Source organism: Lissotriton vulgaris, chromosome 12 (genome assembly GCF_964263255.1).
Source record: "Lissotriton vulgaris chromosome 12, aLisVul1.2, whole genome shotgun sequence".
Lineage (NCBI taxonomy): Eukaryota > Metazoa > Chordata > Amphibia > Caudata > Salamandridae > Lissotriton > Lissotriton vulgaris.
The window spans coordinates 80,824,306-80,838,221 of NC_141700.1; the positions used below are offsets into that span (position 1 = coordinate 80,824,306).

Sequence of the window (13,916 nt, forward strand, 5' to 3'; positions counted from 1 at the left end):
TTTTAAATTATATTGGCGTTGCACTGCACCAATAGTGGCGTTTTTTAAATTCATTTTTGATCTCTGTGCTTGAAACAATTCTTTTTGTTGAAATCTGAAATGTATGCAGCATGTAGCATGTGTGCGTATCATATGTAATGTTGGCATGTTACCTAAGGGTCGTACACATAGGTGGACAGCCTATAGAAAGGCAGGAAGAATTCTCCAAGAACATTTGAAAAGTTAACTGAGCTGGGGTAGAGTCAGTAATGTCACTTCCACAATTCTAACACTAGTGAAAGAGGAAGGAAGTGGGTGCAGAGAGTGTCGTGCGACAAAAAGAAACCACCCTCTGGTGCCAAGAAGACTGCTGAGGCGACGAAAGGCAGCTGTGGGGGGAGGAGGGAGAACTGTAGGGGCAGATTTGGGTATGGGTATTAGGTATGTTACGGTAAGGGGGCGGGGGTCCACAGAGTCCGTAAACACAAATTGAGGATTAGGGAAGAAACTTGAGGGCAGGAGTACAAGGAATGGAAGCTAGCGGTGGCGGAGAATATAAACCAGGGTGTCCAAATTAGGACCAGGAAAACGGTCTCATGCTAGAATAAAAGACGAAAATAATTTTAAATACAATGAATGGACTCTTTTAAATGGCCAATGGTAATCCTGAAAATCTGGCATGGATTCGTACCATGGACACAACCTGGTGTGGTAAGCTGCCTTCTTATTGTATTATTTTCTTAATTATTTATGTATTTGAAAAAACGATAAATCATGCATGGAAGCCTGGTCGCCTACAATGAGGGGGCATATATTTGTAGCTGTGGAAGTTATACAATTCCAAGCCTAAAAATCTGGACGTCCTTCCATTATTTTGAAGTTTGAAAGCTGGAAAAACAGTGGTCCCCAAGAGAATGTAGAGGAGCCCTTATCTCTCTCTCTTCTTCCGGTGTCAAATCTGAGGCCAAACGTAGACCCGGACGAACAATAAGTATTTAAAAACCCAGAACGTGAGGTCAGAGGTTAGAGAGAAAGACGTAGAAGAACACATAGAAAATATAGTGCCGGTCATACATTTCTATAAGGTTTCCTTTGCTCTTTAGATAGCAATGAAACTTTGAGAGAACAAAAATGAGATTTTCTTCTAGTTGTAAACTTTTTTTCTAAAATATAAAAAAAACACAGAACTTAGCTGAAACGTGCCCTGCGGAAATCCTTGAAGTAGTTGAAAAGAAATCAAAATATACAAATATAAATTATTCTAATATCTTAAGAGAACCAAGTAAAAGAGGAGAGATAAGTAAAGACAATTACCGAAAAAAAGTTATTAAAAATAGAAAGCAAATTTACACTGCTGTCTAGGTTGTGAGCATGGATGCTGATTGTTTTTTCTGTCTAGGTTGTGAGCATGGATGCTGATTGTTTTTTCTGTCTAGGTTGTGAGCATGGATGCTGATTGTTTTTTCTGTCTAGGTTGTGAGCATGGATGCTGATTGTTTTTTCTGTCTAGGTTGTGAGCATGGATGCTGATTGTTTTTTCTGTCTAGGTTGTGAGCATGGATGCTGATTGTTTTTTCTTAATTTGAATGTTCTAATGTTTAAACAGTAGCTCTATTGAAAGATTATTCCACTAATTATCTCCTCACACTAAAATCTGTTACCCTTAGACTCAGTATATTTGCACTAAGAGGGCAGAGTTACTCTTGCGCGTCATTTGTACGGTACGGAGGCAAGCCAGAGGCGTACGCAAGCCCATGCAGCACATCTGGTGCAAGGTGTCCCCCAATCAGAAGCTCCCAACCCTTCAGCAACAGGCCAATGAATAGATGTGAGAAATAGGAGACTAACGGACACGCTTCATATTCTGCAGGGGGGCCCCTATGATCTTGTGTTACACCACTGAAGCAAGCCATGGTGACCTTAGTGTTGCCTGCACTGGTGACCATTCATCATTCTTTACTTACAAATCAGCGTGGTGAGTGGGTCTCTTCGCCAGCAGCCCGGCACCTCCTGGTAAGTCAGTCCCTCTATTTTCACATAGTGCAGGTGGCAAGCAACGAAGCGCATAGTTCGTGCACGGTTGAGGAACCAGCTCTACAGAATGCATTGATTATGGCTTGGGATGAAGTAGTCCCAGGGCAGAGACTTCCGCAAAGTATCAAAAGGGAAGTTAGACAGAACCACAATTTCGCAGCCAACGTGCGACTGGCGCTTCACGTCAGATCTGCATGATGCTTGCTATTGCAATTTGCTAACGTTACGCGTTGCTAGAGAAGACACAAAGTCTGCCATCATGGGCAGCATGTCTTCTATAAACAGTGCCATGACAATATTGTAACATACAATTAAGGTCCCAAGCTATCTATACTCCTGCTGGGCTGCTGTATAAATTCCTGTACATTTATTATAAAGGCAGGTAAACTCGGGAACCACAGCGCCAATCCACACACCCGATACATCGTTGGAATCCTCAGGGTGTGCAGATGGACATAGGCCATTTAAAAGTTAAACAGTTAAAAAAATGCGTTCTAGTTCAAAAATGTACATTATAAAAAAAGTAGTCCCCTCGAAGTAGCGCCGGCCGCGACCTGCGTGCTGACGTCAGGAGCACGGGGCGGACATGGCGCGGCGAGGGGCGGCAGCTGAGGTAAGGCAGCGGGGGTCGGGGCAGGCGGGGGACGGGGTGATGTAAGGCTCCAAACTACCACGATCATGCTCATTAGTTTTACCTCAAACACAGCTCAGGAAGTTGAACTGCAGAGCGCCAGCGTTTCAGCTTTAAGGGTCATTAGGTTGACACGCGGGCATTATGTTACCATGCTGGAATCTCGGCACGCCGAGCCCCGTCAAGGGTAAAACCCGCTCAAAGAGACCCCACAGGCGAAAGTGATCCGTCAACCTCGGAACCGTGTTTAAATGTGCCCTCTTTTCGTGGTACTTTTCATGTGGACGGGGAAAGCAAACAGCCCGAAGCGCACTGCTGTGACTATCAAATGTCGTCTTTTTATGGCTCCGGGGACAATGTCGGTGCAGGCGGAGGTCGGGGCAGGCGGCGGACGGGGCGGGCGGGGCCGGGGAAAGCAAGCAGCCCGAAGGAAAGCCAGGAAATCTGGTTCGGTTTATCCCCACTCTAAACACATGGAAATGGTAATTTCCAGGCGAAGGCTGGAGTAATAGCTGCCCTGCAATACCGTGAGACGGTTTTACATTATAGTGCACTGCTGTGACTACCACATGTCGCCTTTCTAAGGCTCCGGGGGACAATGTCGGGGCAGGCGGGGGTCGGGGCAGGCGGATGATGGATCTGTGGAGATACTTACACCCTAACACTGCAGGATACACTTATTATTCATCTCTGCATCAGTCATATTCAAGAATCGACATGGTATGGGTTTCCAACTGTATTGCTACAACAGCTGAGATGACGATATGCCCACGTATGACCTCTGACTACAATCCCCTTATGTTAAAATTTCAAGCAGCACCAGCAGAAATGATTTGCAAAACTTTTACTTTCCCAAAATATTTACTTACAGACAAGACTTATGTAGAGACTATTAGCAAGCAGCTCAAACTCTTTTTTCAGGAAAATAAGGATACATCTACACCTATTATAATATGGGATACTTGGAAAGCAGTGGTTCGAGGTCTGACATTACAATACATACTACAGCTAAATAAAAAAAAGCAAGACCAAACACAGCAGGGTATTTTGCTTATGAGACAGGCTGAAAAGGTTCATCCGCTTCATCTAACCAACAGGAGTTGTCACGAGATTTAATAGATCGAAGGGTAGCAGCTAAAAAGGTATTTAGGGAAAGAATGATCAATAGACTTAATAAATACTGTGCTATACAATATTAGTTTGGTGAGCATATGGGAAAAGTCCTTGCTCATAAGGTAGCCGACGATCAGGCTAAAACCCATATTAAAGCAATCAAATCAGCAAATGGGACTACATATACAGAACCAAAAGGGATTTTAGAACATTTTTTTGTTTTTTATCAGAAGCTATATACTTCTGAAACTACTCCTAATGATTTAGATATACAACACTATTTTCAGAATATACACCTGCCAAAATTAAAAGAAGAAGATACTGCTATTATGGGTAATGACATCAGCAATGAGGAAATATTATTAGCAATATCTGCGCTCCCTTTGGGAAAAGCTAGAGGGGAAGATTCAATACCTCTGGAGTTTTATAAAGTTATCAATGAGCACTTAATCAAACTATTTAGAGAGGTAACTCAATATATTGGTTACAATGGAGTGGTACCAGAATCTTGGAATTTGACACGAATAGTCTTCTTTTTAAAGAAAAATAAACCCCCTACTGAGTGTGGCTCTTATAGGCCCATCTCGCTTATCAATTCAGATGGCAAAATATTCGCTAACATCTTGGCTACTCGATTAGCACTAGCAATGACTGAGCTTGTCTCAGTCTACCAACATGGTTTTATTCAAGGTAGGGAGACTACGACTTATATAAATACTGCTATCACTGCCTTTGATCCCACGGAAAAAAGAGGGATTCAACTGGGTATGTTGTTTTTGGAGGCACAAAAGGCGTTTGATAGGGTGGATTGGAAGTTTTTATGGGTTGTACTGGAGAAGGTGGGTATAGGGGAAAGATTTAAACAGTGGATTCAGGCTTTATATGGTAATCCTCAAGCAAAACTAATAAATTTAGGAGCACAATCGGAAATATTTTCAATATTCCGTGGCACTCAACAAGGATGCCCACTCTCTCCACTTTTATTTGCCCTTTTTATTGAACCATTTATTTTTTCATTACAATCTAATCCTCCAATCATCCCATTAAGGCAGGGTATAAACTCATTAAAGGTAACGGCCTATGCAGATGATTTAGCTATATTCTCACCCGAACCAATTGGTGCAATGGCAGAAATAGAAAAAGAAGCAGATAGATTTGGAGTAGTAGCAGGCTACAAGCTTAATACACATAAAACGCAGGTGTTGGTAAACTTCACTACCGGGGATTGTCTAAGAGGGGTATGTACTGTTGCTGCGTATCTGGGGGTCAGAATATCTTCACAGATCAGCCAAATAATTTCATTAACTATGAACTATTGATTAAAGAAACAGCTATCCAGCTAAAAAAAATGGCACAAACTCCCAATTGGTATTATCGGCCGCGCTAACATAATCAAAATGAAAATACTCCCAAAATGTTTGTATCTCTTAAGATCTATTCCTCTATGGGTCCCCAATAGTTTTTTAACAAGATTAAGGGCCAGATGTAGGAGCCAAAATACTGGTCGGTAACGGCCGATTTCGGCCGTTACCGACCGGTATTCAGTATTTGGCATGTAGGGGCCCTATTTTACCGATTTGGTAAATTTGAGATGTAGGTGGGACTCTTCTGAGTCCCACAGGCCTTACAGAATCGGTATTTTACCACCCAATCCAATAATTAGCAGATCTAGAGATGGCTGAGAGGCATGTGCTCATGAGGATATATCTGGTTAATGCTGGATGGCAATTTCTCACCATAATACATACTGTTAATGCATAAAATTATATCTATACATGATTATATACATTTGGTGATATCCTATCAGTAATTGTTAGTCTAATCCCAGACTTGTGCACTATTTACTTCTGTATGCCATGATAATTGAGTAAATTCATGGAGGCCTTCCATCACCAATATATATCCTGTTAGTGGGGGGATGGATTACCTCACCTGAATGCATCCATTTATCGCTTGGAGGCATTTTATCAGTTGTTTGGAGAATTTTGTTCTACCTCTTGAATTTTGAGGCATAAGAAATACATGGTCATGGTAGAAAACTTTGCGACTTAGGCTCATTGGAATTTGACACGAATAGTCTTCTTTTTAAAGAAAAATAAACCCCCTACTGAGTGTGGCTCTTATAGGCCCATCTCGCTTATCAATTCAGATGGCAAAATATTCGCTAACATCTTGGCTACTCGATTAGCACTAGCAATGACTGAGCTTGTCTCAGTCTACCAACATGGTTTTATTCAAGGTAGGGAGACTACGACTTATATAAATACTGCTATCACTGCCTTTGATCCCGCGGAAAAAAGAGGGATTCAACTGGGTATGTTGTTTTTGGAGGCACAAAAGGCGTTTGATAGGGTGGAGAGGAGAGGTCTTAGATATGCAAAAGCTTAACTGGGAGAAGTCTGCTTCAACTGACCTATTGAACCACAACCAAAGACCACAGACAAATCACTCAAAGAGGAAAATAATCTGTGTCTAGCATTTCACTAGTAACATCTTAAAGGAACCTGCAACATCAGACGTCCTCAGCCCACTAGGGTGGTGCAATCTACTCCATAGCAACCATTATATTGACCAATATTCCATATAGCAATGCATACATATCTGTTCATGACTGTTGTATGTTTTGTCTTATGTGTTGTTTATTGGCTTCTTATGCCTTACCTAAGACTTCATAAACATTTTATGATGTATCACTGCTATTTCATGTATTTGCATGTACATTATAACAATGCTTTAATATTCTTTGATAGTGTATTTCTAGCTCAAATGTTATATATTCATGTAGAATGACATTTAGAGAAAAGCATGATGGCTTTGAATGAATATACAAGGGTATCAACACGCTTCTATTCTTCGCTTACATCATGGGATTAATTTTCTGAAAATAAGTATTGAAAATAGTAGATAAAGCATGTTATCAAGTCTCACAAGCAGATAGAGCACTCCAGAGAGAACAGCTACAACAAACATTCTGCATCAAAGTAACTTGTTTTAACTTACTATCGTGTTCTTTTGTAAAAAGTGACATAACAGGGACAAGAACCATTCAAAGACCTAAAAAGCGCACGTGGTCAGCTGGCTATCCGTATTTTATTTCTAAGGAAAATAGGTGCAGGATGCCAAGGATTTTTTTGGGAGAAACATACTAGTAAAGTTCAATGAATTTGCTGCCACCATCTACCGCAACACCCTCATGTATCTTAAAGTTCAGTCTAGCCCATTACAAAGATAGGCCTTATGGTTTGTTAGTTGTTCCCCACAAATGGTCTGTCTAAGTTTGTTTTGTGTAGGATCATAGTGTGGTAGTTGTGTGTGTGTGTGTGTGCGTGTGTGTGTGTGTGTGTGTGTGTGTGTGTGTATGTATGTATGCACATGTGTTTGTGTGTGTGTGTAAGATGGTGTATGATTTTCTGCCACAGAAATAACTTAATCCCACCCCATGCTGCTATACCAGTAGTATGTTTTACAAAAAAAACAAGCAGTCAGCTAAAACCATTTATGAGTGTATGGATAGCGTTAAAACATCAATCTGCACATGTATCAGAATCATAATATCGACACCCAACATATCATCACATAAGAGTTAATAAGAGAAAATCTACACTTACATTGACAATATTTCAAGAGTCAATATTATGCTCCCACATCTGTGTAGGTTGATATTTTATGGTTTGATATTGCAACATTCAACAAATGGATTGGAATTCCAGCTCAATCTGCAAAACCAAGCACATTTGTACTGGTATTGTTTTTACTGATCTGTTCAGGCATGGAGTGGGATGTTGTTTGTTTCCTATGCTGATTATGTGTACTACGTTAGTCAAAGACTCACTTGGAACATATGAATTCATTACAACTCCTAGTACCTGGGCACATGGCCTAACAGTTAAGTAGGCATCAGTTTAATTATCGCACTGAAATAGGATGTGCCTCTGATGCTACTCAAAAAGATTAGACTGATGGGGATATATTGCAGCAAAATGTAATAAATGCAAGTGACAGCCGGGGATGACTATGAAGAACACTCACCACTACAGTTCTGATCAGTTCTTTTTTTGCATCCAATGTACTCAAGCACTTTGGTGTGATTCTGTCGCAGTTGTGCCATTTGCTTCTCCAACTCAGGGACCCTTGAATATGCCTGGAAATCTATAAACAGTGCAAGTAATGCTGTTATCTATGGATGATCCTTGAATCACATCTGTTGGGAGAATTCAGAATATCTGGACATTCCATCAAAAGTATTCCATTGACAAAGAATATTTAAGTACTCTAATAACTATGGTAGTTTGAATATTTATTTTCACTTTATTATGGACGGAATGAGAACTCATGTATTGAGCAATATTGCATTCAGAGAAGAAAGTTGGTTCTGCGAATCAAATCTCTTAAAAATATTCTGGGTTTACACTGTAAATCCCAAAAAGAAGCAAGAACCTAGCAGCTAAGTGACGGTCATTAATGTTTGTAGGTGAATTCTGTAGTTTTACTTTGTGCTCCATGAGCTCCAAAGTATCTGCAGATATTAGTATCAATTTTGCAAAATGGGAAGTAGGTACAACATGTTTTCAGTAATGCATTAACACCAAAAATATACATGACTTGTGATGATAGCAAATTTCAAAAGTAACATTAAGTCTTTTCATCACAAAATGGAGACAACTATGAAAAATAGAGTCCCTCAAAGAGATATGCTAAGTAAATATTGAATGGGATTGGACCAAATTTTGGAGAATAATTGTCACTCTAGGTATCTCTGAAAACAAATAGTCAAATATGTACATCATACAGAAGCCAGATGTGTTTAATAGGATAAAAGACTTTTAGCTATGAACTAATAAGACTAAAGGTAACGAGGAAGGTATGGGCTATCTGTATTGTGATTCAACCCCATTTTGTAAATTTCAGACAAATCCTCTAGAGAAAAGTGGGACAGATGTCCACAGGTATCCTCACTGTGAAAAGTAGTCTTCCTCACTCCTACTCTGATTAGATCATTGAAAGTGGGGCATGACTGTCATGTGATAATGGAATGTTGGGGGGGGATTCTGGAACAGGAGGTTGGAGTTGCAGTTGAACCGGGAGTTTGGCGAGTGGCGGAGGCTGTTCAGTTGTCCTGCTGTTAATCAATAAAATCTGGATCTTACCTGCTAGTGTCGCATCTTAATAGGGCATATGCTAAAACTCCTCGAAAAGAGATACCTGAATTAAGTATCTGAATTGCTCAAATGAAATGGTGTAGTTTGGAGAATTTTTCTCCGAAACTGAGTTGCCTATGGCACTTGTATTTGTGACCACAGCTGTCTCCCACAGCTTATAGCCACGGCTAGGTTATTTTGCAATTGCTGGTTGAATTTTAAAGAAACCACACTCTACTGGTCGTGAAGCAGCCAATGCTCGCTGTCCGGCATACAAGACCAATAACTATACATCTTTTGGCGGCTTCACAAACTCATCTCATATGAATTTATTTAAAAATACTAAAAATAAATCTGCTACTTACTGCATCTCTGATTACTAAAAAACTAATAATTGGCCCTTATTGTAAAGGTGAATTGTTAACCAGCAAAAAACAATATAGGTGTCTTGCAGTTCACTGCTTAGAATTTGGCATACAATCATTTTATTTATTAACAGACCAAAAACAGATACAAACAGCAACACCACTGGCAGAGCAGGTCACAGGAGTCATTGAATGTTTGGGGTGCAATAGTGCTGTCTAGTGCAAAGTCAATCAGGGAGTCCTGAAGCTGTTTCAAAAGTCCCACAGATACTCCTGTGATCTACATTGGTAGGTTATCACCCACATTTCAGATAACTTTAGGGTTACCAAGTAAATCCCTAAAAAAGATTAGTTCAACAGTATGCAAGGAACTATGGGAAAACAACAATGTGAGAATTTCAGTAAAAGTGTTGCATCATCCACAGAGGGTAAAACTGTCAAGCCACTGAAAGGAAAAGAAAATAATTTAATCTGAGAAAATAGGAGGCATGAGGAACACCATAGAAAATGCTACCGGCCTGCTGTCAGACTGGGCTTGGTTCAGATAACATCCGATCAGCACTTAACTGTCAAAGGCCTCTTGCTGAAAGAAGTAACTTGGGGTTTGGAATGTGTGGAAGGGGGGTGTCAACATTCTAGATGATGTAGATCATTACTTCTCTTTCGAAGTAGAAGAGACTTTTAGTAGAGCTACCTACTGACTTTGCTGTTTGCCACAATACTATATAGGTTCTATGATATGAATATAAAGACCGAGGAAAGGCTTGTCATCACAATTCCAGAGGACAATTAGGTTTCATCTTGAATCAGAGATTCAGATTAAAATAAAGGAGAGGTATATCCAACTGAGAGGAGGAGAATATCACAAACCAATAGAATAAAGAGGACATAAAGTGACTTTAAATCTGTGGCCTTAATAAACATTAAGTAGTTTTCAATAATTAGACAAGACATTTAAAGTATAACATTCTGGCTAGGATCTTAATATACATAGGGGGCAAGAAATCCAAGTCCTACGGATATGAAATACAAATGGAGTAATGTATGTAAGGGAATAGGACAATTACCAATCTTAGATTGCAAACAGTGCAACATAACATAGCAACAAAAAGATAAAATTGAGCAATTAACTGCTCTAAATTGCAGAGGTAACCATAGGAATATGAGATGGAGGAAGTTACTGTGGAGGGACTTTACTAATTGAGAAATACATGAAAGAAAACACAGATTGATTTAAAAGGATTTGAAACAAAGCTTGAATTGTGTTTTAAAAGTGTTATTACTGACCACCAATTAAGCTATTATGTAGCCCTCTGAGCCAAGGATCACTGACCTACAAAATATTGTACTCTTTTGTTAACACGTTTGGAGATGGGACGGAATTGGCGTAATGTGATATAAAAAGGGATTAATGATTATTGAGCATGCATAGTACAAATAGATATCATGGTCTTTAGCTAGTTTGAAAAGTTTGCAAAGTTCTAGACTGATCCTTGAAGCCACTTTGCAAGCACCAAGCCCGTCCATCCTCTACAATATCTTTCTGCTGGTGAAGTCACTTACCCATGAGTTCATAAGCAAGCAAATTGCTCCATTCTCATTAAATAATATTTAATTCTAACTAAGAAAATTAAAATTTCTACTCCCAAAACATTTCAAAGGAGCGAAAGCCACTCCAAAATGTCCATAACAAGTACACATCTGAATTGGTTTTTGAACCTAAAGAGAATTTAAGATTGGGAATTTCAAGTTTTAACCCATTTAAAACCATTATAAGTTGTGTGATTGTCCACTTGAATATCAGCGGTCAGATTTTTACTTGTGGAAGGAGCCAGTTTTCTTGGAGATGGTATGAACATTGCGCTCTGTTGAGCTTTGATTTGAAAAGAGGAAGAAAACCACTGCACTCCAAAGTAAACCTAGTGTAATCAGTTTATAGATGTTCTTGTTTCTTAGGGTGCTGGGAATGTTCACCTCCTGGTCCTAGAGGTGCTATAGATAATGTCTAGAAGACCTTACTCCGTGTAAGGGTAAATTCGACAGCACACCTGCGGCGCAAAATCGCCAGATAAGTAGTTCAATTTATGACAATCCAATCAGTGAAAGTTACTTAGATCTATGTCATATTTATTTGAATGTTAATCATATCATATTTCATCATATGATAGAATATTTAGTGATAAATGCAAAATCAGACGTCCAAATTATTCAAATGTATATCAAAACAGCAGTACACTGAAGCATCTGTCCCCGATGCATTTCGAGCCAGTGGCTCTTCTTCAGGAGTAATGTTCTAGAAAAAAAACATGTAAAGAGATACTAAGGTCCTTGTCCATGGGCCAGACATGAAAATAAAGCAAGTTACTTATATTACAGAGTAAAATGGAAGGAAATGCTCGAAATAAACCCAAGATGAATTTGTGTCTTGCACTTGAAGTTGGTTCACATCGTATTGCACGTTCTAAATCGCTGATTAATCATCACTGCATCTTTGGATACTCAGTTGGAGCGCGGCTTTTTTAACTTGGCACTCCTCTATTATTTGCCCTTTGACACTTGGTGACACAATGCACACGAATTTATCACAAATTCATCTTGGGTTTATTTCGAGCATTTCCTTCCATGTTTTCCATTTTACACTGTAATATAAGTCACTTGCTTTATTTTCATGTCTGGCCCATGGACAAGGACCGTAGTATCTCTTTACATGTTTTTTTTCTAGAACATTGCCCCTGAAGAAGAGCCACTGGCTCGAAATGCATCAGGGACAGATGTCTCAGTGTACCGGTGTTTTTATATACATTTGAATAATTCGGACGTCTGATTTTGCATTTATCACTAAATATTCCATCATATGATGAAATATGATATGATCAACATTCAAATAAAGATGACATAGATCTAAGTAACTTTCACTGATTGGATTGTCATAAATTGAGCTTTGATTTGAGGCAGAGGTAGGCAGAGGGTGGCTCTTAACTCTCTTAAAAATACAATCACTACCGGGGCCTGGATGTCCCAGATCTCGAATTATACTCATTGGCTGCACAATTGCAGTGGATAACTCAACTAGATGGTGAGGGGGTCAAAGAGACGGGTAACGTGGGTGAGGTACCCAACCAAGGTGTCTTAACATGTCTTCTACTAGATAAAACAGCCAAACCCCATGCGGCGCCCAGGCTATTATTGATGGCCTTGAGGTATTGGAGGACATGTGCAAAAATGAAGTCGCAAAGCCCACTGTACTCCCCGGCAATACCTATCGTGGAGCATCTAAACGAGCCTTCTTAACTTCCCACCAGATGACACAATGGACGTGGGTCTCATTGCGGTCGGGAATTGCTACAAGAATGGAGAAGTCCTATCCTTAGAACAGTTGATTGCAGACTATGACCTGCCACCTGGACAGTTTCTGACATAAGGGGCACTACTCTATACAGTTCCATGGCTTGGGCTTCGGGAACAATGAGCCGGCCCAATACACAGACCTACATTCACTTATGGCTCTGGGCAGTAGCAAACAAATAACTTTGACATGTAAATTCCTAAATGATATGATCCAGACAGACCTCTGAGGACTCAAACACAGTTGGGAAATGACCCTAGGTCACCATATACTGGATAGAGAAAGGGATAAAATATGGCCTATGTACAATCGTTATCCCGAAACAATAGACTGAAGTTCACTCAATTTAATTATCTACATATACCTATCTCTCGCCTAAGAAAGTGGGTGATATGTGTGGGGTTGACCGGGGACTGTGACCTAGATGCTCAACCTTATCACCAGACTTTATCCATATGGGATGGATGTGCCTGATTATACGGGGATACTGGACACGGGTTGTCAAACACTTGAGCAAATCCTTTGAATGAGAAAGTGATATGTCGCCTCAAACATGCCTGTTGGGAGGGTTCCCCTGTTCGAACCCAAGTAAGTGGGTAACAGACTAGTTGATCTCGTGCTTGCATTGGTCAGGAAGTTGATAGGACCTGCAAGTCGAAATCAGGGGCCACTCTATATTAAATGGGTTATTCAAAGTCAAAGTCAAGTTTATTTGTTTGATTAATTAAAATCTTACAAAAATGCTTTTAAAATATCACCAGAGAATAAAAAGTTTAAAACACCATGTACATAATTATTCTAATGTCGCATAATTTGTAAAATTAAAAAATATTTTCTTCACGTTTTTTGCCAATCACAGATAAAAGTTTTTTAAATGCAGAATTCATAAATACGTCATTCGGGTTTAGGCATGCCATTAACGCTTGTCTACATGTCCTTACTCCACGAGCATTAAATAGTCTCTTAAGGATAATTTTCCTTTCAGCTTCTATTGCAGGACAAAGACATAGTAGGTGTATAATATCCTCTTGGCCACATTTACATAGCCTACATATAGTATTGTCCTCACTAATCTTCCATGACGGCAGATGACACAAACCTGGCCAAAGTCCAAAACGTGCTTTTATAAAAATGTGCTTACTTTGCTGTGAGCATGATGTTTCAAGATATTCTTGGACTTGCTTTTTAGGGCTCGGCGTACGTCAACACGAAGTGGGGCGGAGCTCCGAGCTCTTATGTATTAGGAAAAAAAAAAGTTTCTTTAGGGGTCCGGGCTGCAACATTCTTTAGTGCGCGCGCTTTTTTTATGT

General features: G+C 39.8%; 1 protein-coding gene across 3 annotated transcripts in view; it reads right to left on the bottom strand.

The window, feature by feature from the left end:
* The window catches only part of LOC147673383 (C-type lectin domain family 4 member A-like), a 51,143-nt gene that overhangs the window by 26,324 nt on the left and 10,903 nt on the right, over positions 1–13,916 (bottom strand). Inside the window, exon 4 of one of the 3 annotated variants that reach the window (XM_086947239.1) lies at positions 7,787–7,906. The exons of 1 other annotated variant lie outside the window; for it this stretch is intronic. The gene's annotated coding sequence lies outside the window, so the exon portion shown is untranslated. Of the gene's footprint in view, positions 1–1,943; positions 2,085–7,786; positions 7,907–13,916 lie in introns of those variants that run through there. One more of the 3 variants, XM_086947241.1, reaches the window with a different exon arrangement.